Source organism: Manis pentadactyla, chromosome 1 (genome assembly GCF_030020395.1).
Source record: "Manis pentadactyla isolate mManPen7 chromosome 1, mManPen7.hap1, whole genome shotgun sequence".
NCBI classification, from domain to species: domain Eukaryota; kingdom Metazoa; phylum Chordata; class Mammalia; order Pholidota; family Manidae; genus Manis; species Manis pentadactyla.
In genome coordinates, this window is record NC_080019.1 from 102,108,276 (window position 1) to 102,134,476 (window position 26,201).

The following is a 26,201-nucleotide window of genomic DNA, read 5'->3' on the forward strand; positions in this document are numbered from 1 at the left end:
CATTTGCAAATTTCTTCTCCCATTCAATAGGTTGCCTTTTCATTTTGTTGATGGCTTCCTTCACTGTGCAGAAACACTTTAGTTTAAGGTAGACCCAATTGTTTATTTTTGCTTTTGTTTCCTTTGCCTTTGGTCTCAGATCCATAAAAACATGGCTAAAATAAATGTCAAGGAACTTACTGCCTATGTTTTCTTCTAGAAATTTTATGGTTTCATGTCTTACATTGAAGCCTTTAATCCATTTTGATGATTTTGTATATTGTGTAAGGCAGTGGTCCAGTTTCACCCTTTTGCATGTAGCTGTCCAGCTCTGTAACTCTATTTATGGAAGAAACTATTCTTTCTTCATTGCATATTCTTGCCTCCTTTGTTGTAAATTCATTGAACATACATGCAAGGGTTTATTTCTGGGCTCTTTCTTCTGTTCTATTGATCAATATGTCTGTTTTTATGCCATTACCATACTATTTTGATTACTATAGCTTTGTAGTATAGTTTGAAACCAGGCAAACTGTACATCTGCCTTTGTTCTTCCTTGACTGTTTTGGCTATTTGGGATACTTTGTGATTCCATAAACATTTTAGAATTGTTTATTCTAGTTCTGTGAAAATGCCATTGGAATTTTGATAGGGATTGCATTGAATTTGGAGATCGCTTCAGGTAGTGTGGCTTTAGATAGATATTTAAACAATATTAATTCTTCAGATCCATGAGCACAGAATATCTTTCTATTTATTTGTCCCTTCTTCAATTTCTTTCACATATTGTAGTAGTCAATGTACAGATCTTTCATCTTCTTGGTTAAATTCACTCCTAGATATTTTATTCTTTTTGATGCCATTGCAAATGGGCTTGTTTTCTTGATTTTCTGATAGTTTGTTATTAGTGTGTAGAAACACAACAGATTTTTGTATATTAATTTTGCATCCTGCAGTTTTATTGAATTCATTTATTAGTTTTAATAGATTTTTGGCAGAGTCTGTAGGGTTTTCTATATATAATATTTCATCTGCAAATAGTGACAGTTTTACTTCTTTAAAATTTGTGTACTTTTTTCTTTTTTGTGCCTGATTTAAATTTGTTCCAGTACTATGTTGAATTAATGTGGGGAGAATGGGCTTCATTGTCTTGTTCCTGATTTTAAATGAAGACATTTCAGCTTTTTACCATTGAGTATAATGTTAGCTGTGGGTTTGCCATACATGGCCTGTACTATGTTGAGATATATCACCTCTATACCCACTTTGTTAAGAGTTCTTATCAAAAGTGTATGTTGAATTTTGTCAAATGCTTTGTCTATATCTATTGAGGTGAACATATGATTTTTATCTTTCATTTTGTTAATGCACCATGCCTTCTCTAGGTATTGACACACTTTAGGTATTATTCTCTAGGGACTCTCCACTTCTTCACATCTTGTTGATCATCAGCTCTCTCCATTCTTCCTTCTGCATCTCTCTTGCTACAAACCTGCTTTTGCTGAGGTAATCAGTAGCTTCCATGTTGGTAAATCCAATGAACATACTTCAGCCTTTATCACCCTCACTTGACCTGTCAAAGGCATTCAACAAAGTTGTTTAAGACCTCCTTCTCAGAACACTCTCGTTTCTTTACTGAGAGATTTGCATTTCATCTTATAAAAGAGAGGGCCATAGGTTATTTGTATGTGTATGCCACATGCAACCTTGATGGTGACCTCCTATCATTCTTTTAGGAATAAGCTATTTTTTTTCTTCCTCAGTATAATGGGATTTAAAAAAGACAAACATATGCTACAGAAGATCCTTACTGCTGGTACATTTTGAGTCTTTAATATGATGTCCCCTATTAAATGGAGTCACAGAATGAGATTTAGGTGTGACCATGTATTGTTCAGTATGAGTCAGCATCAAGAAACCATTATTCCATGATGCCTGGGATGTCTTTGCTGAAAGAGTTGGTCTAGAAGGGGAAAGAGACTATCCTTTAGTTCAACATGAAAAAGAAATGAGAGAATCTGCTTGACAAATATAAAGAAGAATACAAATACTCCTTGAGGTAGAGGGTCAGGTGACTTACAAAGTTTCAGACTGATCTGGGCTGTATGGTCATCTTTGCACCTTGACCAATGCTTGGAGCTAACATGTCCGAGACTTGGAAAGTTTGAAGTACCCTTGCCAAGCTAGGCTGGAAGACCTGCTGCCCTCGTGTCTTTGACCTCCTGCCTTTCCCCAGAAGACAGCAGCCCAGCTCTGACCTATTCTTTCATGCCTCATCCAGAAGAGAAGGCCATGATGCTGGTGTTTTACATCAGTGAGATCCATGAGCTCATGGACCTTTGTATATAAGAAGCACAATCTCTCTAGAACCAAGCGGGGCAGGAAAAGAAATGGTCAAACTGAGTCTCACATTTTGATAACTGAAGAGTATCCTAGCAAATGAGCCTCTGCATTCAGAACCTGGTATTGAGATTGCTCAGCTGGTCCCACCTGTCTTAGGCAAGTGCTGAGTATGTAACCCTTTCTGCTTGAGGTTTGCGCCTGACCAGGAATTCTATTCATTCAGTTAGTGAGAAATTTCCAAGTAAAAACGGGTGACGTCCCCTTAGGGAGCATCAGAAGATTGAAACAGCCCTGATTATTTTGAATTTTAGGGCTCATCTGCTGAGAGTAGATAAAGGGTAAAATAGACAAAAATAGGGTCTCTTATTGTGAGGCTAAAAACTGAGAGATTACATGGTTATATACTTAAATTACAAATCACAATGCTTAAAAAAGAGGGTCTTCCATCTCTGCCTTCTATATTTGCATACCTAAGATAGAAATATTTGCCCAGCCCCTCCTATGTACCAGATGCTGCCCATATCTTATATTGAGTAACCTTCACCTAATAGCCTCATTTATATGATGGTTACTATGTACCAGATATGATTTTAATTGAATTATATATATTATTTGTATAACAACCCTACTTTCACTACTGTTTAACTACCTCCAAATTAAAGATGAGGAAAGTGAAGGACAGACCAGTGAAGACATAAGTTCAAAGTAATGTAGCTACTAAGTGGCCAAGCTGGGATTTGAACCCAGGCAGTGCAGCTCCAGAACAGTGGTCCATCCAGAGCAACACAGTCCAGCAGAGCTCTGTGATGATGAGAATGTTCCTTGTGCTATCCAGTATGGTAGCCACTAACCACATGAGGCTACTGAGCACTTGAAATGGGGCTAGTGCAACTGTAGAAATGAATTTTAAATTTTATGTCATTTTAATTAATTCAAATTTAAATAGCCACATGAGGCTAGTGGCTATTATACCGGACAGCATAGTTGTAGAGTCTACACATAATAACTGCCAAAATAGCATCAGAAAGGTGGTGTGGCATTCTTTGCAGAACAAGACACGGAGAGTCAGAGAAGGTGGGGGATTTATCCAAGTCTCTGAAGCTAGAATGTGGAAAGACCAGGATGTTAGCTTCTGAAGCCACATGCTGTGGTCACCAGAGATGCACCCCTCCCCCCCTCAAACCCCAGCCACCCAGCCACTCTCCTGGCTCTTCATCACTTTCCAAACAGGATCTGAAAGCATATTTTTCTTCCTTACCCTTATCAAAATCTCTTTTTCCTTCCTCTATTATTAATGCAGTAACAGTAGAACAGCTCTTTGTGACAGAACATCATGTTACACAGATGGGGGCTGTGGCATTACCCTGGAGAGTTTAATTGCCAAATTGGAGCAGTTTAACCTGGTAGTGAGTGGTGCACTCACTCTTAACATTCTTAAGGGATTATTCCAAACTTTTTCTGTCACTGGTTTTTCTTTTTGGTTGTTCTTCCCTCCAACCCTACTCCAATTCTTCCATCATTGGTAACAAAATATATACCTGAATAATCAAAACAGCTTTTGGTAGAAGTACTAAAATTATATTTAACTCGAGCTTTGCTATTTAATTTGAAATCCCCCTCTCCAAAATAAAACAAAACCCAACTTCCTTTAATTAAGGTTGACTTTAACTAATGTTATTATTAAAGAAAAAATATATAATCATTTATGTTTTGGGGGACTGTCACTTTTTCTTAAGCATGATTTTGAATAAGCCAAGCTTTTGTCAACCTAGCTTGAGTCAAGTACAGTGTCTTGTACCCAGCTACCACTCAACTATTATTAATATTTCATGGATTTGCCTTTCTCTGCCTTCCTTTAGTGACTTAGGTCTTATCTAAATAAGAAACCTCATTTAACCATTGGACATGGACAGAGAAAATAAATTCTGTTCAATAAAGAAAAACCAAATTAAAATAGTGGTGTACCCAGGCTTAAAGCACCCAGGCAATCCTTTCTGGCTTTAGAAGAGAAGAAATGCTGTTACTTTGTCAGTTAGGAGCCTGCCCATCTGATCACAAGATGCAATCGCTGTCTTATTTGGAGCCAAAGACTGATCTAGCTCCCAGACAGAAGGGGGTAGAATCTAATGTTTCCTGGTGGAGAGGAACACACCAGTATATCCAATGACCTGGAAAGTAGGCGCCTGTTGGAAAGCAGTTTGAGAAGAGACTGAGGACTCTCAGCACATTGAGAAAATGGGAGAAAGGGCATTCTGCGTTTGGGTCTTTTGATGCTTCCAATTCCCCTGTGATGTAACTTGGAATTTGTGGATCTCAAATGATTGACTGAGCTATGCCAGTACAGCCAACCTGATGGTACTCAAAAATCCAGAACACTGACTCAGTGTTCTCATTTCCACAGACTCATTTAGAGGGAACAGGTTCACACAGTGGTATGAATGGTGAAGGAGACAGGGATAAGAATGTATTTTATAATTACTCAAGACATGCACCCTAACATTGTACTTTTAAACAGAAACTCTTTGTACTCTCAAACAATCCGACTTCCAAACCACCTCCTGCTGCAGACCCACGGTCAGACTGTGCTGTTTCCTGATGCGCTCACCAATCAAGCCATCAGAGAGGGGAAGCCCCTCACTGATGGACAGCTGGCTCTAGAAGGTAATTTGGAGCAGCCTTTCACATGAGTGTCTTTTCTGTCTAAACTAGTATTGCTGGTGAGAACTGTAGGGTCATGAATAATATCACATGCAGGTGAGTGATGCACGGATCTCCTCGGTCTTTCAAGCTGGACCCCCAAGGGTTCTCAGCCCTTTAGAATCACTTTGAAACTTTAAATCCCCTGGGAGCTTCTAAAAATAGCAATGTCCAGACCCATTCCCAAGAGATTTATATTTAATTGTCAGAGGTGGGAATGTGGCATCAGTGATGTCAGAGGCTGTGCAGGTGACTTCGGTGTGCAGCCAGGGCTGAGAGCAGCTGGCTGGAGCAGCCAGCCACCTCAGGTCATCAGAACCCCATCCTCCTCCTCCTCCTTTTCCTTCTCCTTGTCTCCTGCAGTGACTCAGTGACCCAAACAGAGCAGCTTCCACTTTCTGAAGTAGAGGGTTTCGTTTTCTTTCATGAACATGAAAATATTTCCCATCACCTATAAATAAAACAATATATACCTATTGTAAATAATTTCAGACAATCTAGTAGAGAGGTCTGAAAAAGAAAGTGAGATGGGTGCAATAGGTAAAGGGGGAAAATTAGTGAAAATGGTTGATATCTTGCTCTGGGTGATGTTTACATGAGTGTATACACATGTCAAAGTACATTAAAAAAAAAGTCAAAACCATCCATTACCTTCCATTAGGGATAAGAACTCTATTTTGGTGTATGACTTTCTAAAACATTTCTTTTTAATGCATTCTTATATACATAATATTTTTACAAAATTGAGACACTATTTTATGATCTTTCTTTTCTCACTTAGTGTATGAGAGATATCATTCCAGGACAGCAAATGTAGATGTACATCATTTGAAGGAGTGCAAAAGCTGCTCATTTTATGTATATTAAGCAATTAGTTTAATCTTCTTTTAATGGAAACTGGAGCTCTTCTCATTTTGCTCTTATAAACATTGCCATGGTGGACATATACTTTGCAGACATTTCTATATTATCCCTTAACCTAAGTTCCTAGAAGCAGAGTTACCCAATAGGCAGGCATCTTTTATGTTCAGGTGTTGTGCCAGATTGCCCTCTTAAAAGACTGTGCGGTTTACATTCTCCTCAGTCTAATATGCCTGTACCCATTTCCTATCTGTCTTGACCATCTCTGAAGAAGCAGTTTCCATAAAATAAAAATCTGCATCTGTAAAACTTGATTCAAGCTATATATACAGAGTGTCAATTATATGCCAGGTACTAAGAATACCAAGACATATAAGCCAGAGTTCTTATCTTCTCTTACCCAGTGCTTTTGGGTACTTAAATGTATGTAAATGTTGTTAAGATTCAGTTTCTGCCTTTGTAAGCCTGAGATGGGGCCTGAGATTCTGCATTTCTAAGAAGCTTCCAGAAGATGTCTGTGCCTGTGCAATTGGTCTGCATCCAGCAGCAAGACTCCATCCCACCTCTGGGCCTTTACAATAGCTGTCCCTTTTGCCTGTTTTGCTCTTCCCCCACTCTTTGCCTAGCTCTGTTTTTCCCATACCTGGCTGCTCATGAGAAATCACCTGGGAAACTTAAAAAAAAACAAAAGTACAAAACCCAGCTCCTCAGGCTTTTCCATGGAGCAACTGAATCCACATTTCTGGGAGTGGGGTCCAAGAATTAGTACTTGAAACAAAATCATAGAGCAGACTCTTGGAACTGCTGGTTAGGTTGCTCCTAGTGACCCTCAGGCCTCACCCTGAGCATCGCTTCTGACCTGCTAGTGAGCTTACGCCCTGTCCCCTCACTATAATCTTCTCTAGCACCCTGTGCTTGTCCTCTGCAGCACTCCACGTAACAAATGAACTTTGTTGTGCTGCATGAGAGACTGTGTCCCTTTTAGTCTCTGAGTTCCATGAGTACAGACCAGTGTCTGTCTTGAGCACTGTAGCGCCCCTGGCACCAAGCCTGCTGGCAAGCAGGTGGCACTCAGGACACAGGTGTGAATAAATGAGTAGACATACCCTACAAAACACTTTGTAAATATTTTCACATTCCCTTGTCATGTCTGTAAGGCAGGAGTAGAGCCATTAATATCCCCATTTCACAAATGAAAAACAAAGGAGAGAGAAAGTGACACATTCAATAATGACACAGCTTGAGTCCAGACTTGGACATTGGCCTTTTAAATACCAGAGCAGTCTCCTCTCTGCCTCTCCAGGCAGCTTCTCTGCAGCATTTATACTCAACCCGAGCTGAGGAAACTTGTTTAAGTGTCCCCAGTGTGACATTTACTATGATTTCAGAAATTAAAAAAGCTAACGGTTATCCCCACCTGAGAGCCTAGGGAGAGGCACTTAGCTTAAACAGTGACCTGAAGATTGCCATCTTTGGCAATGAACAATGGTTACCCAGGTCACTTCAATGTTATACTTTTTAAACATGAACAGGGAGAGAAAACATATGTAATTCCATCAGCAGAGATCACCTTTCCCCAAACCCACAGACGTGTGTGTGGGGTCTGAGTTAGCACAAGGAGAGGTAGCAAGTTCAGCTCTGTGCAAGGAAATCCTTACAGCTGCAGGGGCCGTGGCCTGATGGATGAAGGCTTCCATCTAGGGGGATGCCCAAGCTGGGGTTCTGGTGCTTTTAGCTGTCTGTGACTTTATGTGCAGAGGGGAAAAGAGGAAGACCTTGGGCTGTGACTGGGCATGTGTGTAATGAGGGGTTGATCTGAATATAAGTCAATGGTCCTCAATTCTATTAGCCTTTCTGCCACCTTTTTCATAGTGCATATTGCATTACAAATACGATTTGCTTTACAAATGTAATAGGGCATTACACCTGTTCCTACCCTGACATGATTCATAGATAACATAGCCAACCCACAAACATTTAATGATCTAATTTCAATTTTATTTAAGAAAAGCCAATATACTGCACTCATAATTTGAAGAAAAAGAAGGTAATTAATTTATAGTAAAAATGTTCTCCTAACTGTAAATGCTTAAGCACAATATAATGAAGTACTCAAACTTGCATCTATGCATAGAATCACAGTGATATCAACAACCACAAATGATAGAGTTGTGGGGTGTTGGTGACTCAAACACTACTGATAAACACTTATGGGTGAAATGATTTTCTGAAATGTTGAACACCTTTGGTAAAATTCCAAATCAAATCTAATACCATCTGTCCTTGGTTTGTGTGTAGCTGCCTCCCTAAAAAATTAGTATACGCTTTTAAACACATATAAATTTTTAAATGGAGGTATAATTTACATACCACAAATTTAACTCTTTTAAAGTGTATAATCCAGTGGTTTTTGGTGTATTCACAGAGTTGGGCAACCACCACAATTACCTAATCTCAAAACACTTTTATCACCCCCCAAAAGAAACCCATACCCATGAGTAGACTCCCCATTGTCCCTTCCCCCAAGTCCTATAAACCACTAATCTGTTTTCTGTCTCCATGGATTTGCCCAATTTGGACATTTCATATAAATGCAATAATATAATATGTGGCCGTTTGTATCCAGCTTCTTTCATTTACAATGTTTTCTAAGTTCATCCATGTTGCATTATGTATCAGAACTCATTTTTTTTTATGGCTGAATAATATTTCATGGTGTAGAAATATGGCATTTGGTTTATCCATTCATTAGTTAATACTGCTTAAGTTGTTTACACTTTTTGGCTGTTACAAATAATGCTATGAACATTTGTGCACAAATTTTTGTATGGACACATGTTTTCAAGGCTGTTGGTTGTATACTAGGAGTAGAATTGCTGGGTCACACGGCAACTCTATGTTTAACATTTTGAGGAACTGCCAGTCTGTTCCAAGGCATCAACAGCATTTTGCATGTCCTTCAGCAATATAGGAAGATTCCAATTTCTCCATATTGTCACCAACACTTGCTGTGGTCCATCTTTTTGACTACAGCCATCCCTAGTGAATGTGAAGTGATAGCTCATTGTGGTTTCTGATTTGCATTTCCCTAATGGCTAATTAGCATCTTTTCATGTGCTTGTTGGCCTTGTATATCTCCTTCAGGGAAATGTCTATTCAAATTCCTTGCGTATTTTAAAAATTGGGTTGTCTTTTTACTGTTGAATCATAAGAGTTCTTTATATATTCTGGATATTAGATCCTTATCAGATTTATGATTTGCAAATCTTTTCTCCCATTCTGTTGTCTGTCTTTTCACTTTCTTGATGGTACCATTTGCAATAATATCATTTTTGGTTTTTATGTTATCTAATTTATTTATTTTTTAAATTGCTTATTCTTTTGATGTTAAATCTAGGAAACTGTTGCCTAATCCAAAGTCATGAAGACTTATGCTTATGTATTGTTCTTAGATTTTTATAGTTCTAAGTTCTAACTCTTATACTTAGGTCTTTGATCCATGCTGAGTTAATTTTTATATATGACCTGAGATAAGAGTCCATCTTCATTCTTTTGCATGTGGATATCTAGCTGCTCCAGCACCCTTCATTGAAAAAATTATTTTTTTCCCATTGACTTGTTTTGGCACCCCTGTCAAATCAACTGCCCATAAATGGAAGGGTTTATTTCTGGACTTTGGATTCTATTTTATTGATCTATATGTATATCTTTGTAGCACATATAAAATTTATGCACTATATTAACATGTAAAATGGAATTTTGTTCTGTGTTCTGACAATTATTAACAGGTTTTTCACCTGTATGATTGTCTTGTGGCACATTTTAAAGTCATGTAGGAGGCAGGGCAGTTCTTCCTGTGGGTCTATGCTGCCCTTTGCAATAAATACATCTAGTCTCATTAGCTCCAGTCTACTAAATGGCAGACAATTAAAATATCTCATAAATATCTATAACACTCCTCAAGAGGCAATACCACTTTAGAAAGCTAGTTCTCTAAAGTTACCTTCTGCACCCTTCAGCTTATTTCCTTCTCTGCCTTCTCCAGCCCATCTCCCAGATGGCTAAAATGTGAGTCTTTCAGGTTATTCCTTCCTTGAGAGCTTTCAAGAGTTATTTTTGCCCTGTGAGGTGAGGTTTAAACTTTTCAGTGTGGCCCATCAGCCCTCCAAGTCCCATCTGGCCTGTGGGACTGGTCCTGACACTATGCACTGCTCCTCTACTAGGCACATCGACAGCTCTTTGGAAGTCACATTCGCCTTTTGGGGCCAGCGCCGTCACCTCCTTGTGGAAGCCTTGTGGATCTCCTCTCCAGCTGGTGGTCCCTGCCTCACACTCCTGAAGCACCTCTGGGAGACTTCCATTCTGGCATTGCCATTCTGAAATGCAAGGGCTGGATTCTCTTTCTGCCATCGGCTGTGAGGGTCCTACCTTGGCATCCCTGGCTCCACCTCAGTACCAAGTGCATAACCTTGGTACACTGTTGGGGTCAGTAATTTTGGTTGAAAGAATGAATTCTCATTATTGCCATAAGTTCTCACTCACTCCTTACTCTTAATTCTTACTCCTAACTGCTCCAGTTCTCCTGAGACATTGATTAGCGTGGTAGCTCATAAAGATTTATTGCCATTTATTTATATAATGCACATGCCTTTATTTGAGAAGACAGAGGTCTGTATGCATAATCCAGGGTGTAGGGAAGAAAGCTCCAGTTCCAAACATCATCATCACTATCATCATTATTAACAAAACAACAGAAAGTCTTCCTAATACTAGAAATTCTGTAATGCGCCAAAGCCTTTTGTTCTGGAAGGAAAGAGGCAGTAAAATGCAAATGCCCAAGTGAAATATTCAAGGACAGTGGAAATGTCTGAAGGAAGATAAGCAGAGGCTATGGAGAAATGAGGAGGCCCTGGGGACCTAGAAGGAGCTATAGAAAGAGAACAGTTGGAAGAATAACTGAAGTGGCAGCTGCTGCGTATTTAACTGACTTGTTTGCAAACATTGGCAGTGGAGGCAGCAGCCTCAGTCACCAGTCCCGATGCTGCAGCTCTGATGTCCATGCCACTGTGTAAAAAACAATTTTTGCATGATTTGACATTTTAATATTACTCTTTTCCCCCAAATTAATACACATTAATTGGAAACTTCTTAAGAACTATGGCTAAATAAGCAATGTCCATCACCAGGAAGTCCACTGCCTACAGATGGCACTGTGAATGTTTTGGTGGATATGCGTCCAGTAACTTTGTTTCTCTCCAGTATTTTTAAGCTCCTTGGAGTGATTCTGATAGTCATTGGCAAAACTACAAATTTCAGAGCTAAAAAAGAAAAACAAAACGCAAGACCAGGAAAAGGGAAACTCAAAGGTAATGATGAGTTTGTCAACTCTTCTCTGTCTGGGGAGTGCGCTGGGCATGGCTAGGAGTGATTAGAGGATTGATTCTATTATGTCTTGCATGGCACAGCTGAGACATCAGCAATGCAATTCAGAATAGCCACAACAGAATTAACCATGAGTCAGATGGCAGCTTCTGGTATTTTAAGCTAAGAGAAATGGTTTCTGTCGGGGTTTATTAATTCAACATTTTCTCCTCTATGTCTATGTTCCATTCATTCAGTACCACATGCATGGGGCCACATTGAAACAGCATCTTAACTAATGTTCATTTCCTTCTCCCAACTGGGGATCTTTTCCTTCAGCTCCAAGAACGGCCAGCACCAGGCCCAAGCAATGTCTCCAGCACAGCCCCCTCCTTCCTTCCCACAGTGCTCACCCCTGTCAGCCTTCAGGAGCCACGCTGCCCTGACCATCTGACGCCTAATCAGCCTCTGCTTTGAGCGCCCCCCTCCTCACCACCAGCAGACGCTGCCTCTACAGCTCAGCCCTGGCTCTTACCTCTTTGCCAGGAAGACTTCAACAGTTCCCTGATTCCAAGAAAGAATGCAGTTCATGCCCTTGGCAGGTGATTTGCCCCAGGCTACCTCTCCATCCTGAGTTCTGTTACTTAGGTGGCTCCAGTGGAGAGTAATCTCTTAAGAGGCTGCCTAGCACTTTGAAAAATATATCATGTATTTAGCTAATTATGAAAGCTATACTTTCATAATGCTCATTGTAGACAATGTGGAAAATACAGAGTGTAAAGCAGAAAATAATAATCACCAATATCTCACTGCCTAGAATTAGACACTGTTTACATTTTGGTGCAAAATGGTTCCAAATTACACTCAAATTGTACATATAATATTGTATTCTTCTGTTTTCACTAATTATGTTGTGAGCATTTACACAAATCATTATTCTTATAAAATAATGATTTGAATGGTTGTTCAGGGTTCGATTATACAGTTGTACCAGTATCAATGCAATCATCTATTTATTGTTGGTATTGTTAGACATTTAGGTTTCTATCAAATTTTCATTATTATAAATAATTCTACAATGAACTTTCTTGCATATAAATCATTGAGCATGTTTTTTGATGTTTGCTTAGAAGAGATTCCTAAAAGGTGACACCTTACAGCTCTTCTGCCTATGATGCTAATAAATGGCATGTTTGTTTTATCTCCCCTACTAAATGTGTGTCTGCTTGTACAAATTGGCACCAAGTTCCACCAATAGTGCATATACTACACATGTTGATTGAATTAAAAGAGTTTCACCTCCCTGGGTCTCATTTTCCTTCAGCAATTTCCTCCATTTGTGAAATGAAGGTACATTACCTTTTGGCAATGACATTCTATGGTTTTTGTACCTTGGGATTTTAGCTAATGACATTTATCTAAGACATGATATTCACAAATGGTCATGATCACAACCCATTTCTTGCATGGGCAACTAATTTCTCATGGATTTCAGGATGGCTGACAGCCTGTGTAAGGACTGGGGTCTTGCTGTTGGGAGGCAATATGGCAGGTTGGGCAATTCGTGGGGTTTGCATTCCTTCAGCTCTGGCTTCAGTTTCTCCTCTGTGTGACCTTGTACCTTAGCCTCTCTGGATTTCAGGTCTTCTTCTGTAAACACAATTAATCATGCTTACTTTGTAATGTTGATGGAAGGACTAAATGGGGTGATGTATGTAGGGCTCCTTGTAATAGTGGGTTTTAATTGGCATAGCTACTATTGTAATGTACTTTTCCATAAACTACTTAGACATCATGTGCCCTAGCTGACAACACAAAAATCTGATATACCAGGATTATTCTTTGAAGAAGGCATCAATCCTCTTTTTCAACATCAGTGCAATGAATGGTGAGTCACCATATAAGCCTATTTTTTATATGTTCAGTTTTCATAGCAAATCCAGACATGGGGCCTACTTAGGCTTTCCCAGAAAATCTAGAGGAACGAGGTACTGATTTTGCCCTACTATAGACACACCAAAGGAAGTCATTTCATTGATTTTTCAGGTAAATTATTTCAAGATCTAAATTATCCTTACTGAAATATAACCTATCAGATTTCCCCTATCACCCCCCATCATGACCTTTGTGATGAAATAAAATGAAGACTACTGTGGGGAAAATGGAACTTTCTGACCAGGATTCCTGTCTGGCTTTAATAGTGCCCATTGTATACAATAAATCATTCTTGTACATTTATGAGATGTTTACCAGTGACAGAGCCACTGGTCAGTCATGGGAATGCCTGTCCAGGAGAGGGGTAGAGAGGAAACACCCATTCTGTCCTCTGCCTGTGTAAATGGTATGAAATTGGTCTGGCATCCACCAGTCATTGGGGACCAGCACACAGAGTTGTTGTTGGATTGTGGGACCAGGGAACTGGGCTGTGGAGAGAGTGGAGAGAGAGCTATGGAGCCCTGGTACTCCTGGAGAATTTAGCCTGAATGTGTGAGCAAGGAGCCTGGAGGGTGGGGAGTGGGCAAGGCTGAGACCCACTGCCTAAGGAATTAAGCTTGCGCTGGAGAGCAGAACCTATAGCTGGCCTGGGGAGCACATTAGAGCCAGCTGTGTGTACCAAGTTGCCTGTAAACACTATGAGACATAGAGAACTTGCCCTGGGCATGGAAACCCCTTCTTCTGGAGCCACAACCACTAAGGAACTAAGGAGAAAAACAAGAGGAGCACCCTATAAGAGCCCAGGGGAAAAGATGAGTAAGTGGGAGTCTCATTTAAAAAACAGTGTTCAAGAGGCCTTTCTGGTCCCTTTTTTTTTTTACCTGTCACAGTCCTGATCAGTCCAAATAGTGGACCAAGCTTCCTGTGGGTTCTCACTGCCTGCTCTTACCAGCAGCTTCTAGGTGGAATCTGAGCAGAGTCCTCCTGTTAAGTGTATTTCTGTGATAACTCCCTGCTTTTGTGGAGATGAATTGGTTGGTCCCCTTCCTGCATGTCAGGGCTTCCTAATGGGACATGGCATGTGGGTTCACTTGCAAGCTCATCCTTTCGAACATGGAGCCCACTTCCCCAAAAGCCACACAGTGAGGGACAGTTCTACTGCCCAACCGAACCTGAGTCCACAGGGAGCTGTGTGGGGAGACATAGGCACCCCATCAGGAGAGGCCAACAGGCTGAGCTGGGCCTAAGAAAGGAGAAAAGTGCATCTGAGGATCCCTTTGAGCAGCTGGAGTGGGGGAGGGGTGTGCTCAACATGAATCTTTATAAACAAACTGTTCAAGAGATTTTTGGGGAAGAAAAGTCCAAATGGCTGAATTTACACAGATCTTCTATTTGTAGTAGTAAAATACACACTTCGGAAAGAGACATTCCTGTGTTAAAAGCCTGTCTCTAGCACTTTCTTAGCTGCATGGTCTTAAGCAAGTTACTCTAGCTCCCCCAACTCTAGTTTTGTCATGTGAAATGGGGGTAAAAATAGCACCTATCAGTATAGGGCTGTTGTGGGCAATTATATAAAACAACGTATGTGCAGTGCTGAGCACGGTTCAGGCGCATGGGAAGTGCTAAAGAACCAACTGCAAACACACCCACAAATCAGCCTTTTTATTAATTAAAATATGGCTTCAGGCCAGGATGTTTTGAATCAGCCTTCACTTGTAACTCTGAGTTACGTAATTTCCTATTGATTTTAAGAACAGTGAAACTGAGTTGCCTACCTTTGTTACCTATAGAAGGTCAGTCCCATTTATCTAACTCTTTACAGGTGCTGATTCTGTGCCAGGCGCTGTGCTTGGTGCTGGGGCAGGAGAAGAAGGGGCCACAGCTCCTGTCCTCAGGGTCCTCATATTCAGTTGCTTCTAGCCTGTGCAGCGGGAATGTCATTGGACTGGGAGATGTGGACTGCAAGAAAGGAGTATGACTGAGTAGACAAGAGTGGAGTTCTGGCATCCTGCCACCGCCGTTCAAATTCCAGTTCTGTCACTGACCAGCTATGTGACCTTGTAACTTGAGCTCTCACCATCTCAGTTTGATTTTTCCCTTTTGTAAAAAGGGGGCGGGGCTAGCATATTTCCTAAAGGTATTGTAAGGAGAAAATGAGATGCTGTCTGGAAATGGCTTAGAAAATGTAGGGCTGATAGTAAGCATCAGTAAATGTTGTTTATTACTGTCTCTTGAGAGGCAAGAGCCCTGAATTCTAGTCCTTTCCCTCTGTATAGTTCTGTAATCTTGGGCAAGACTTATTGCACTGTATCAAAAGTGAAAGAAGTTGGTGGGGGAGGTGTGTGTGGGGAGTTTACTGTATTGGCTGTGCTGATTGGTCCTAATGATCAAGGAGAAATGGGATTATACTCAGCACTGGGGCCAGAAGGATTTGTGTGGAATACAGGAGCTCCCCTGAGGTATCTCAGTACTCCTCTGTCCTGTGGTTAAAGTTAGTGGGAAACTGCAACCCAATTCAGGCATGTCTGCCTGGAGCCTTTCTCAGTCTAGAAAATAAAAGGGTGGGTTGGAGGGATTGACAATTTAAATTCCCTTTCAAATTTAATCCACAAGGTCTAAATTCCAATTCTACTTCTAACTTGCTGTGTTTTATACACACAGGTATCTGGGCAAATACCCAGTTTTATTTCCGGATCACCATGATAGATGTGAGTAGCTCAGTAATAAGATTGTGTATGAAATTCAAATAGGAAATACACCCGCTTCATATGAGAAATGTCAAATGACAGAGTTAAACATGATGTTTTTCCTACAATGTCATTCTGAATGGAGAATTATGAAGTTGGACTTTAATGACTGGGCTTTTTGACTGGCTGTAAATACAAGGTTATAGAATAAGAATGGCTTGTTTAAGCTTCTCCTTACACCTTAACCAGAAGGGGTGGCAATTGCTTCCTGTTAGAAGAGTGCTTAGTCCTGGTATAAATAGTCCTCCCTGTGCGTGGCCCTGCTCAGCTAAAAGATGTGAGCTGTTGATTTTCATGCTAGTTGCTGTCTGGCCAAGTGACTGTCTTGGGATGTTTATATAGGAGTCCAACTACATGAAAGTTGGGTTCATAAAACCCACAAATCACAGAGAGTGCTTTCTAAATTTGTGACTCACAAATTTTCTAATTAGTTATGTTCTTACCGATTGCCAGTATTAATACTAACAAAAGAGATATTTAAACAGTGCATTAGTGGTTTCAAAGAGTTGTTTCAAATTTTAAATTTGTTCAGAGGGAGAATTTAGAATGTAATTCTTTTCACTTTTGGAGAGGTAGATTTTTGTTAAATTAAAGCTGATTTCTTAAACAACTGTAAGATTGTCTTCTGGGTACCAGACAAGATATAGTTCCTTTAATCAGTAGAAATAATTGGTTTCAGAAGGACCCTTTTCCCTAAAAATTTTGTTACTAAAAAGTAATAATTAACTGTCATCATGGAAAATTTAGAAAGTAGGAAAAAGACTTATAATCTATCACCTTAACATGCCTACTGTTACACAGTTTTTAAATTATTTTTATGTAGGACATGTAGCATTCACAGAGCAATTTTTTGTTCCTTTCTTTTTCTCTGGCAAATCTTTTTTGTTTTGTTTTGTTTTTAATCCCTGAACCCTCACTGGTATGCATTACTCAAGAAAGGGATACTGATTAATCCATGTTCTAATTAAATGCCATAGATTTTGTACAAATTTACTAATTTGAATATCTGGGTTAAAAACCAAACAAACAGATCAAACTGACAACATCCCGAGTTTCTCTCCCTCTTTCTTTTTCTCTTTCTTTGGCTCTCTCTCTCTTAAATTTGGGAGGCCACACTGGTTGGTTTTATTAAGTGAGACTCCAGTCTCATACAACATGTAATGAACAACCAAATGGAACCAAATCCTTTCCGTTCACTGGCATTTCAGAGGTGAGAAGGACTGGCTCAGGTCTGGCCACCTCTCTGGCCTGGCTGAGTCATCCCTTAGGACTTCCCATGACAAAGCACCTGTGGCTACAGCTGCCAGCATCTCATGTCTTGCAAGAAAAAAGCACAGTGAGAACAGGGCTGGTCAAGGTGTGTGAAAGCCTGCCTGGGGAGCCTGATGTCTTATGATCTCCCACCTCTGTCCATGAGGCTGGGACCTTCATGACTCCCCTCTCTCTCATGAATTGTTAGGGAGACTTTCCTCTGATTTCCCAACCTCACTGAGGCCACCCTGCTGCTCTGATATGGGTTCTGGCACAGTGCCTCTCTGCTAAAAACAAAAGAGTAAAACATTTAAATTATGAACTATTTCAGACAGATGCAAATGTATAGAAAGCAATATCCTATTTAACATTTAAATATCCTATTTAACATTCTTTGTTTTAGATCTCTTTTTCTGAAAAGAAATAAAAACTACCAGTTAACAGCTAAGGCCCCCCTATTTTTTCTTCCCTCTTTCTCTATAGAGGTAACCATTATCCTGGAGATGGTATGTACCATTCCTTCAGATGTTTAAACTTTTTTTAAACCACATAAATTGTATCCCTACAGATTATTGTTTTGTGGGTGTCCAAAATGTCTCAAAATAGTATCAATAAGCTTTTTCACTCAAATTTTTGTTTTTGAGATTTATCTGGATCTAGATGTACTGTCTTTCTGAACCTCAGTATCTTTGTCTATGAAATGAGGATAATATATCTGCTTGCTCCACAGGGTTGTGATGAGGATGAAATGCAAACTGATGTGGAAGATGGAATAAACTGTAAAAGGCTATCCATAGGGTCTTGTTGATAATGTGCTGTAGTTTATGGGTCAGGACATGGTAAACCACAGAGGCCATAATAAGATTTCCTGATTTCTCCTGCAAAATGCTGCTCATTCTGGCATTGTCTGGTTGCCAGCCATGCCACAGAAATACTGTTTTCACTTGTCAAACCTCCTTTGACACGTTGGTTGACACGCTCACCAACAGAGCCCTGTTGATATGTAAGCTGGCTTAGATGAAGCTTCACTTTTGGTCATTTGACTCAACAGAGTGCATCAAATGTCATCCTTTCTTTCAATAACATCCTTCCAGATTTTTTTAAGTCAGTACAGTATTCGCCACCATGATTCCTTTCTAGTCATTCACATCTTGCCTGCACCTGCCTTTCTCCTTCCCTTACCAGTGGGCACACTGTCCCTCTGCATAGATTCATACCAATGTGCATCCCACCCCACAAAAACACATTCACATCACTTCAACAAATACTGGCTCCTAAAGGTTGTATGTAAAGCAAAGTTTGGCAAACAGAGTATGGTATTTTCACATAAAGAGCACATGTTCCACCTTTGGCTGTGATCCGCATTCAGTCAGCATTGGATTTCGTATTTACCTTTCCACCAAGTTCAGTTTCTGATAAACTGTAAACATGCACTAGTTAGTAATCCTAGTGATTCCTTTTATTAAATGAATCCTTGCTAGTAAATAAATCTGGCCCTCTCGACCATTAACACGTCTTTGTAATGAGTTGTCACACAAGAGGTATGTGGGGGTGTGTAATGTTTATCTTTTCTCCTTTTTCACTTTTGAGTCACTACCCTCTTTAAAGATGGGGATGACGAATATTGAGCACAGATCCTCTCTCCAGTGCCCACAGAGTGCCGTGAAGTGGAGGGCTGGCTGAATAAACAGTGGCAAATGCCACCTGAGCTAGCCCTGGCCAGTGGGTAATCAAAATCATATAAATTATGGGTTTTCTGGGGAGAACAGATTTATTTTCTGAGTCATTTCCAGAGCCTCTGAAGTGGCACTTCCTGGGTAGAGATCTGTTGTGCCAAGGTCAGGTTTTAGCTGCTGGCCCCCTCGGAAGAGACACACAGACGTTAGGAAGCACCCCTGAGTGCCGGCGATGGGAGAAATCATTGGCTCTGGCAGTCTCACTTCATAGACAAAGATGGTAAAACCCACAAGATGTGCCAGGGTCACACTGCTAGTTCTCTAACTAGCCCTAGGACCAGGTCTGCAGCCACTTCGCGGGTTTTGGGTTAATTTTACTAAGTTTAAATGTTAACAGTTTATCCTTTTTCAGAAGTAAGTCAGATCTGTGTTGGAGTCCCTGCCCCACTTTATTTCAAGTTTAAAGTCTTTCTGAGCTTCAACTTCTTCATTTAAAAATGCGGATAATAATGCCCACCTTGTAGGATTATTGTCCTAATTTGTGTTAATGCACATGAAGTGCCTGGTACATATTAGATTAAAATACAGATGTTTTTGTTATTTCCCGAGGAGACGGGAGTGGCCCAACTGCACGTCTAAGTGTAATAGTAACTTGCACTTTCTGCAGCTCTTTTTGGGCAGCTAAATCTTTTCTCCTCACTCTAGCTTTGGGTCTATGGAGATTCAGTTTCCACATAGGTCCTGTCTCTCTTGGGAATCAAGTGTTTCATTTGTTTAAGGGTTTCTAGGGACCCTATCATCTAATTATCCTTGCACAATCCTGCATTGTTAGGAGGAAATCTCAAACCTCCTTGGGCTTTGAGGACCAGGAGAAATATATCCTGCATTTTTCTCTTAATATTTCAAGAGCAACTTCAGTTTTCTAAAAAGAGAACCAGGCTGGTATGAGTAGTGAGGCACCCAAGCAGTGGGTCGGAAACCCTGGGCTGGGGTGAGGGTGGGTAGGGTAACAAGGTAGAGGGCACCATGCCTGAGCTCAGTTTCTACCAAGTGTGCAAGGCAAGGTGATGATGGCTCTCAGGGCAGTAGTAGTTGAGGGGGATTAAAAGATGACTGACTAATTCAGGGTCTGGGCCTTTCTCGGGAAGTGGAGCCCCATGGCTGCTGACCTGCTGGATTTGGGCAGGTCAGGGTTAAACGGAGGCAGCTGCAGATGGGAGAATGGGGCTGCGTGTGCACGGTGGAGGGGCTGCTGTCAAGCTAAACTACGGCATGACTTGTGCAAATAGCCTCCCTCTTTATTCTTTTTCCTAGGAAAATGAGGTGACAGCAGTCACCTTGCTTGGCCTGGACGCATGGGAGAGAGAGTTGCTTAGAACATCTGGGAGCCTGCAGCTTGGTGGAGAAAGCAGTGATAAAAAAGAGTCAGTCAGAAGGGAGGCTGAGTTCAACTTCCTCCTCTCGCTGGTGCAGGGCTGAGGATCTACCACGGGATGGTGAGGGAAGGGGCTGACTGGCTTAGCCCAGGCTCCTCCTTGTCCTGCGGGTAAACAGATGACCTCAGCTTCTTGGCCTTTGAGGCAGCCCCTTCCCTGCGTCGCTAGGAAATGAAAAAAAAAGATGAAAGGGGAAAAATACTGCATCAGAAAAGTAATGGAAAAAAACAAGAAATGGAGGGCAGAAAAATAAAGTGAGGGAATAAAGCCCTTAGGAGCTTTGGCATTTTGTACAATGATCCACCCTGGAATTGAACTGAATGAATATGATCCATGAAATGCATCTTTAAATTAATAATATGCTGCTGATGTTATAAATTTTCCAGCTGGAAAGAAGCATGGCAATCATTGGTGGCAGCCTTTTCTGCCTTATTGATGAGGCACCTCAGACCCAGAAAAGCAAAGCGCTCTGTGTGAGGTGAGGCACACTCTGCCCTTCCACTACGTAATGGGGCCTCCTTCATCTGGTTTCCCCTCTCTACACCTCTGCCTGTCCCTGCCAAGCCTTCGACCACCAGTGGAGAGTGGCTCCTGCCAGCTGAGAGAAAGGTGGCCACTGAAGGCAGGGCTGAAGCCAAGGAGAGAGGGGTGCTCTTTTCCCAGTTCTCAGAGTCGTGCTTATCTCAAACAAGATTGGGACTACCTGATTCAGCAGGAGCCGGGAAATAGCAACAATGACCGCTGATTCTACAGCTATGAAATATTCTTTTTCTTGCACATTTTCCACAGTTCAATCTTCTGACTTACTTTTCTATTTCCACACTCTCTCTGAATCTCCCTGGTCTATCCCACTCATTGTTGCTAGAACCTTCTGTCACTCTTCTTGTTATAACTCCTCTGCACTGAAATCTTTGGTGGCTGCCATTGCTTGTGGCTTAAAGACTAATATCCTTAGCTCAGCATTCAAGATCCAGGAAAGATGAGTTTTACTCATCTTATAACCACTGAGCTTGTAATGAAATGTTTTCTAAAAAACTCCAAGAAGATGAGCCCAAAGAAATTTTGGTAGGGATCACCTTATAGTTTGTTAAAACACAAAAAACAAAAAGCCAGGCCTTTAAGTGGTATGGACCACTCTGAGTGATATGATGGAGCCATGCCCTGAGTTACACTGTAAATGTTTTATTTACAACTGATAGTTAGAAACTGGTCCTGCATGTAAGCTGAACTGTGAGTTAGGCTGGCAAATTTATTTTCTAATGACAGTGGTTTCCCCTTGCCTTGTTTTTTTGTTTCGGTCTTACTAGGAAAGGCTTGAGGTCCATGTCTTGAGAGGAGAAAAGTCACCTTGACAATCCAAATAGTTTTCTGTCTGTAGATTAGGCCTCTAGGTTTGGTATAATTGGGATTCTTAGTTAATGGTTTCTTGATGATGTCTGTTGTAAGAGACTTCTGGCAACTGGAGACAAATTGAATGATTCAGAACTGAGAAAGAACCAACTATGTTGAGAGGTGCCTATTACTCTTAAGCCTGGGACACTGGAGAAGACTTTGATGAGGGGGGAGTGAAATGTACCTGCCCAGCAAATACACCCTCAGCCCCCACCCCAACTCTTCCTTTTAAGAGAAAGTACTCTGGGAAGAATGTATTCCTTCCCCCATTCTTGTTCTGTTGACTTAATATTCTTTTTCACTGTCTCATTCAACATTTCCTTAATATGCTCTAGTCCATCAGCAATTAGATTAACTTTAGAATTCTCTTAAACTGAGCAAAATGGCCTTCCAAAAATACTTTCCTTCCTTTCAAATTCCCATTCTGTTTTGCTTAATAAATATCCCTTCTGCCATCAGTAGTCCCATTACAGCTTATTAGTCTTCCTGAACTATGTCCTTGCTTTGAGGCAAACAATCTTAGCCTTTGCTGAAAGAAATGAGCTCATGTAGGCAAATGAAAATGTACCTTGAACTTTTAGAATATTTAATTTAGTTTAAGTCTGGAGGTGAAGTGTGCATTGCTGTCAGTTTAGGGCAAATTTTCCAGAAACCACCCACAGGAAGCTTGGGGGTCCTACTGGGGGTCCTAGACCTTTGCTTTATTGCATTACATTGGTTAGTTGGGCCTATAATTTTGTTTATTTGACAGTTACATGGAAAGAATCCAAATCATGTCTCTGATTCTAGAAACGAAACCAAAAACAACCAATCTTGAATGCAATGCTCCACATTCCTTGGCATGGAGATGTGGTATTGTTTTTATCTGAGCAACAATATTTGAACAGTCATTCCTATTTTTATTTACAGCTCCTAGTCTGTGTTTTTTCCCACTTAAGCATCAGTCTTCAGCACATTGGTTGAATGAATGACTAACTAATAAATAGTCACTGTTGTCATGCATGCCCTCATATAAGATCCATTAGGAGTGATCTGTCTCAGAAAGAATTCGTAAATTGCAGATGTGCAGTTTGTATGGAGAGGATTTTGGTGAAGAATGGCAAAGCATTTAATTCTTGACCCTACCCTTCCCTGGCTATGAGGCCTTGGGCAAGTCGTTTAAATTTGATAATCATCTTATGTAGAATCAGGATAACAATACCTAATTCATAGGATTAAATTCAATAGGATTATTGTTACTATTATCAGAAGTATTATGGTGTAGTTATCTAATTACCCTTCACTTTAAAAGAAAACTCAATTACTTGCCATATTGGGGTCATATACATAAAGAGATGACATCATAATGCTCAATGGACAAGTTCTCCCCAGATTCTTAATGCCCTGTGATGGTACTTTGGTATTTATTTAAACTGTGGTTCGGAATAGACTTGGGGGCAGAAAGAAAGAACACAGGCTAGTCACTAAGATAGTGTTGAAACAGAAGTTTCATTTCTATTTTGACAGTTAAGTTCTATAGTGGCATATTTTATTTGTCTATATTAGGAATTCATTTCTGGCACAACAGTCTACACTCATTCAGACATTTTCTTCTATGTTCTGATGCTGGAATAGAAAGTGTGTCAAAAGTCTGTGTGACTAGGAAAGAATTAGTATGAATCCCAAACTGTGTAGTTTGTGCCTGCTTGGAACGAAGATAACTGGTCAGGTCAAGGGGAAATAAAAATAGTCCAAATGGTTGTTTGGCCTCTTTCAGAAGTAATTGTCTGATTTTTAAAAAAGTCTTTTGAGAGTTGATTCCTCTGGCATTTGTGGATGAGTCATAGTCACCCCATGGATGTTTTCTGTATTGAGAGTGACTAATGGATACAGTTTCAAATGTCAGGTCCATACACGGAGATGACTGACAAGGATAAACCAGACCCTGGTGTGCTCAGAGCAAGGTCAGACCATGATGCCCTCTGAGGCAGAATAAACAGAACCACCTTACAGAAGTAACTCAACTACTAGGGTGGTTTATACATGACTGAGAGTTAAGCTGGGGCATCTACCAGGGGACTAGCATGCAACTGACATGGGCTAGGCTGTCAGTTAAGTTACATGTCTGAAGTTATATCCTAGCAGAAAGTGGGGACTGCAGAGAGAGTAGATAAAAAGTCCTTATCTTCTACTAAAAGAATTTGTGAATATTTCTCCTACATTAGGGAAATGGGAAACTAGAGCCTCTATTTGAAGGACACAACTATTCCATTCCTTGGATGGAATTTGAAGGAACTCTCTAGTCTCCCTTGACGGCCGGATGGCACATTTCTAAGACTGTCTGTCCACCTTCACCAACCCCGAGGCTGGGCTCACAGGTCATCGTTGGTGCCTCATTTGGTTTTCCTGCCTCCCTGAGCAACACGCCCAGCATCCCCCACCGTGGGTGCCAATCCTGGCATCTAGTCTACCTACCAATCAGGTTCTTAGGATTTGGGAAGCACGGCTTGATTCTACAAAGAGGACTTTTGATAGAACTGATAAAATCAAGTTTCTTTACCTAATTAATCTGGTGAGATTATGAGACAATCATGACGCTATGAAGCCTGGCCTGAGAAACCAGTTCTTGAGTAATCTCTGCTTTTCTTTTCTGTCTAATCATTACTGAAACACCACCTGTTTTAGCCTTAAAACGATTCATCAGAAGGAATTTAAGCAAAATGTGAGTTCCCCTGATTTTCTTTAAAAAAAAAATCTGTCATTGTAAACTTTGTGCGCACTAAATTATATGCACCATGCTGATCAATTCAGGCAAAACACCTCACCCCTGAAGCAGTAATGGTTTGGGAACTGGCTTTTTTTTCACTTTCTTGACTACTACCAATCTTGCTTAAACTCATCTAATTACCCAGTTATCTGAGGTCTGGGATTATGAATCTAAAAATCTGCCACTTAGGGTGAATTTTGGATATACTGTGCTCCATTATTAAATGGCAGGAGTCATGGACCCTGCCCTCTTTTTCTTGAGCGCACTATTTTCTGTGGTGATCTTTACCTGAGCCATAGCATTGATTGTATATATCCTCTTGACTAGAAAGTGTGTTAAACTCCTCCCTAACCAACTGCTTCATATGATAAATGGACCAGCACAGTATGGGAAATCACAAGTAGTGGGTATTCTAAATAGGGTCCAGGAATAAACCTCTGGGGACAGCGCAATCAGTGGTTTCCATCTGACCTTATGGGGCTATGCAATGAACGGGGTGGGACGGGAGACTGGGAAAATGCTGTGTATCTACCCTTGAGAAATAGCAGCTTGGTGTGGAGGAAAAGCATGGGACTGGGAGCCAGAGAATTTAGTCCCAGTGGGGCTTTCAGCTGCACAATCTAGTGCAGAGGTGTCTTCACCTCTCTGGCTCTCAGTTGACACTCTTGTAAAATGAGCGGATTGGTTTAGATGATTTCTGTGGCATGTACGTAGGATGAGGGTTAGAGGAAAGGTGGCCAGGGAAAGGGCAGTGGGAACTAAACAGTTTCAGAATCTAAATATGCACAGACAAACTTGACTGTGAGGTGAAATTTAAGACTATATAGCCTGGATAAATTGTTAGGAGTGTATAGATGGGTGAAAAATTCAACCCTGTTACAAAAAGAACTGTCACTCTGGAGTCTGAGATCCTATCTCTGATGAGCTCTGTGAGCAGGCAACTTCATCCTTCTGAAGCCTCCCTCATCGAGAAAATAAAGAGGCTGTGATTATTCATATGCAAACACCAACAGCATATTATTTACAGAATCACCAGCGATTAACATGCCTTCTGTTCAGGCTGTGCCTTTATAATCTCTGGCAGTTCGAAACGAGGAGGCAGGGGAGGTGTGTGAGGTGGGAGAAGAATGCTATGCCCATGTGTTGGATGTGCTGTTTGAGTTTCTGAAGAGAATGCTCTCATGTTGAAACGGCCCAGGATCTCATCTATCACCTGGTTGTAATGAAGGAACTGTATCTTCATAATGAGCAATGGAAAACTTGGAGCTTCATAAATACTTAATAATCACATTGTATGTTACATTGGATAATGCTCAAATGATGAATAAAATTCCTGAGAGCAGCACAGAGCAAGACAAAATGCTACAAACCAAGAGGATGGACTAGGCTCTAGGCTTTGTCCTGTCACTAATTTGTTGACTGACCTTGGGCAAGTCACTTAACATCTCTGGTTTTTAATTACTTCAACTGCAAAACACAGGGCAAGCAGAAGTCTGGTATGTTTTCTGAGATTCCTTCTAGCTGTGAGATTAGACTTCATGATTCTGGTATCTGCCATGAACCAGCCCTGAATTCAATGATATTCCCAGGATACTCATAAAAAGCCTGTTTGAAAGATAAACTTGAGGCTGAATAAACACATCCACCCAGCTTCATTCAGGTTTCTTCAGAGTCTTTCCCATAAGACCTTCTACCTTTTCTAACCAGGTCTCTATCTGATCACATCAGCCCACACATATGCCATTTACATTCACACTTTCAGCATTTCTTATGCTGT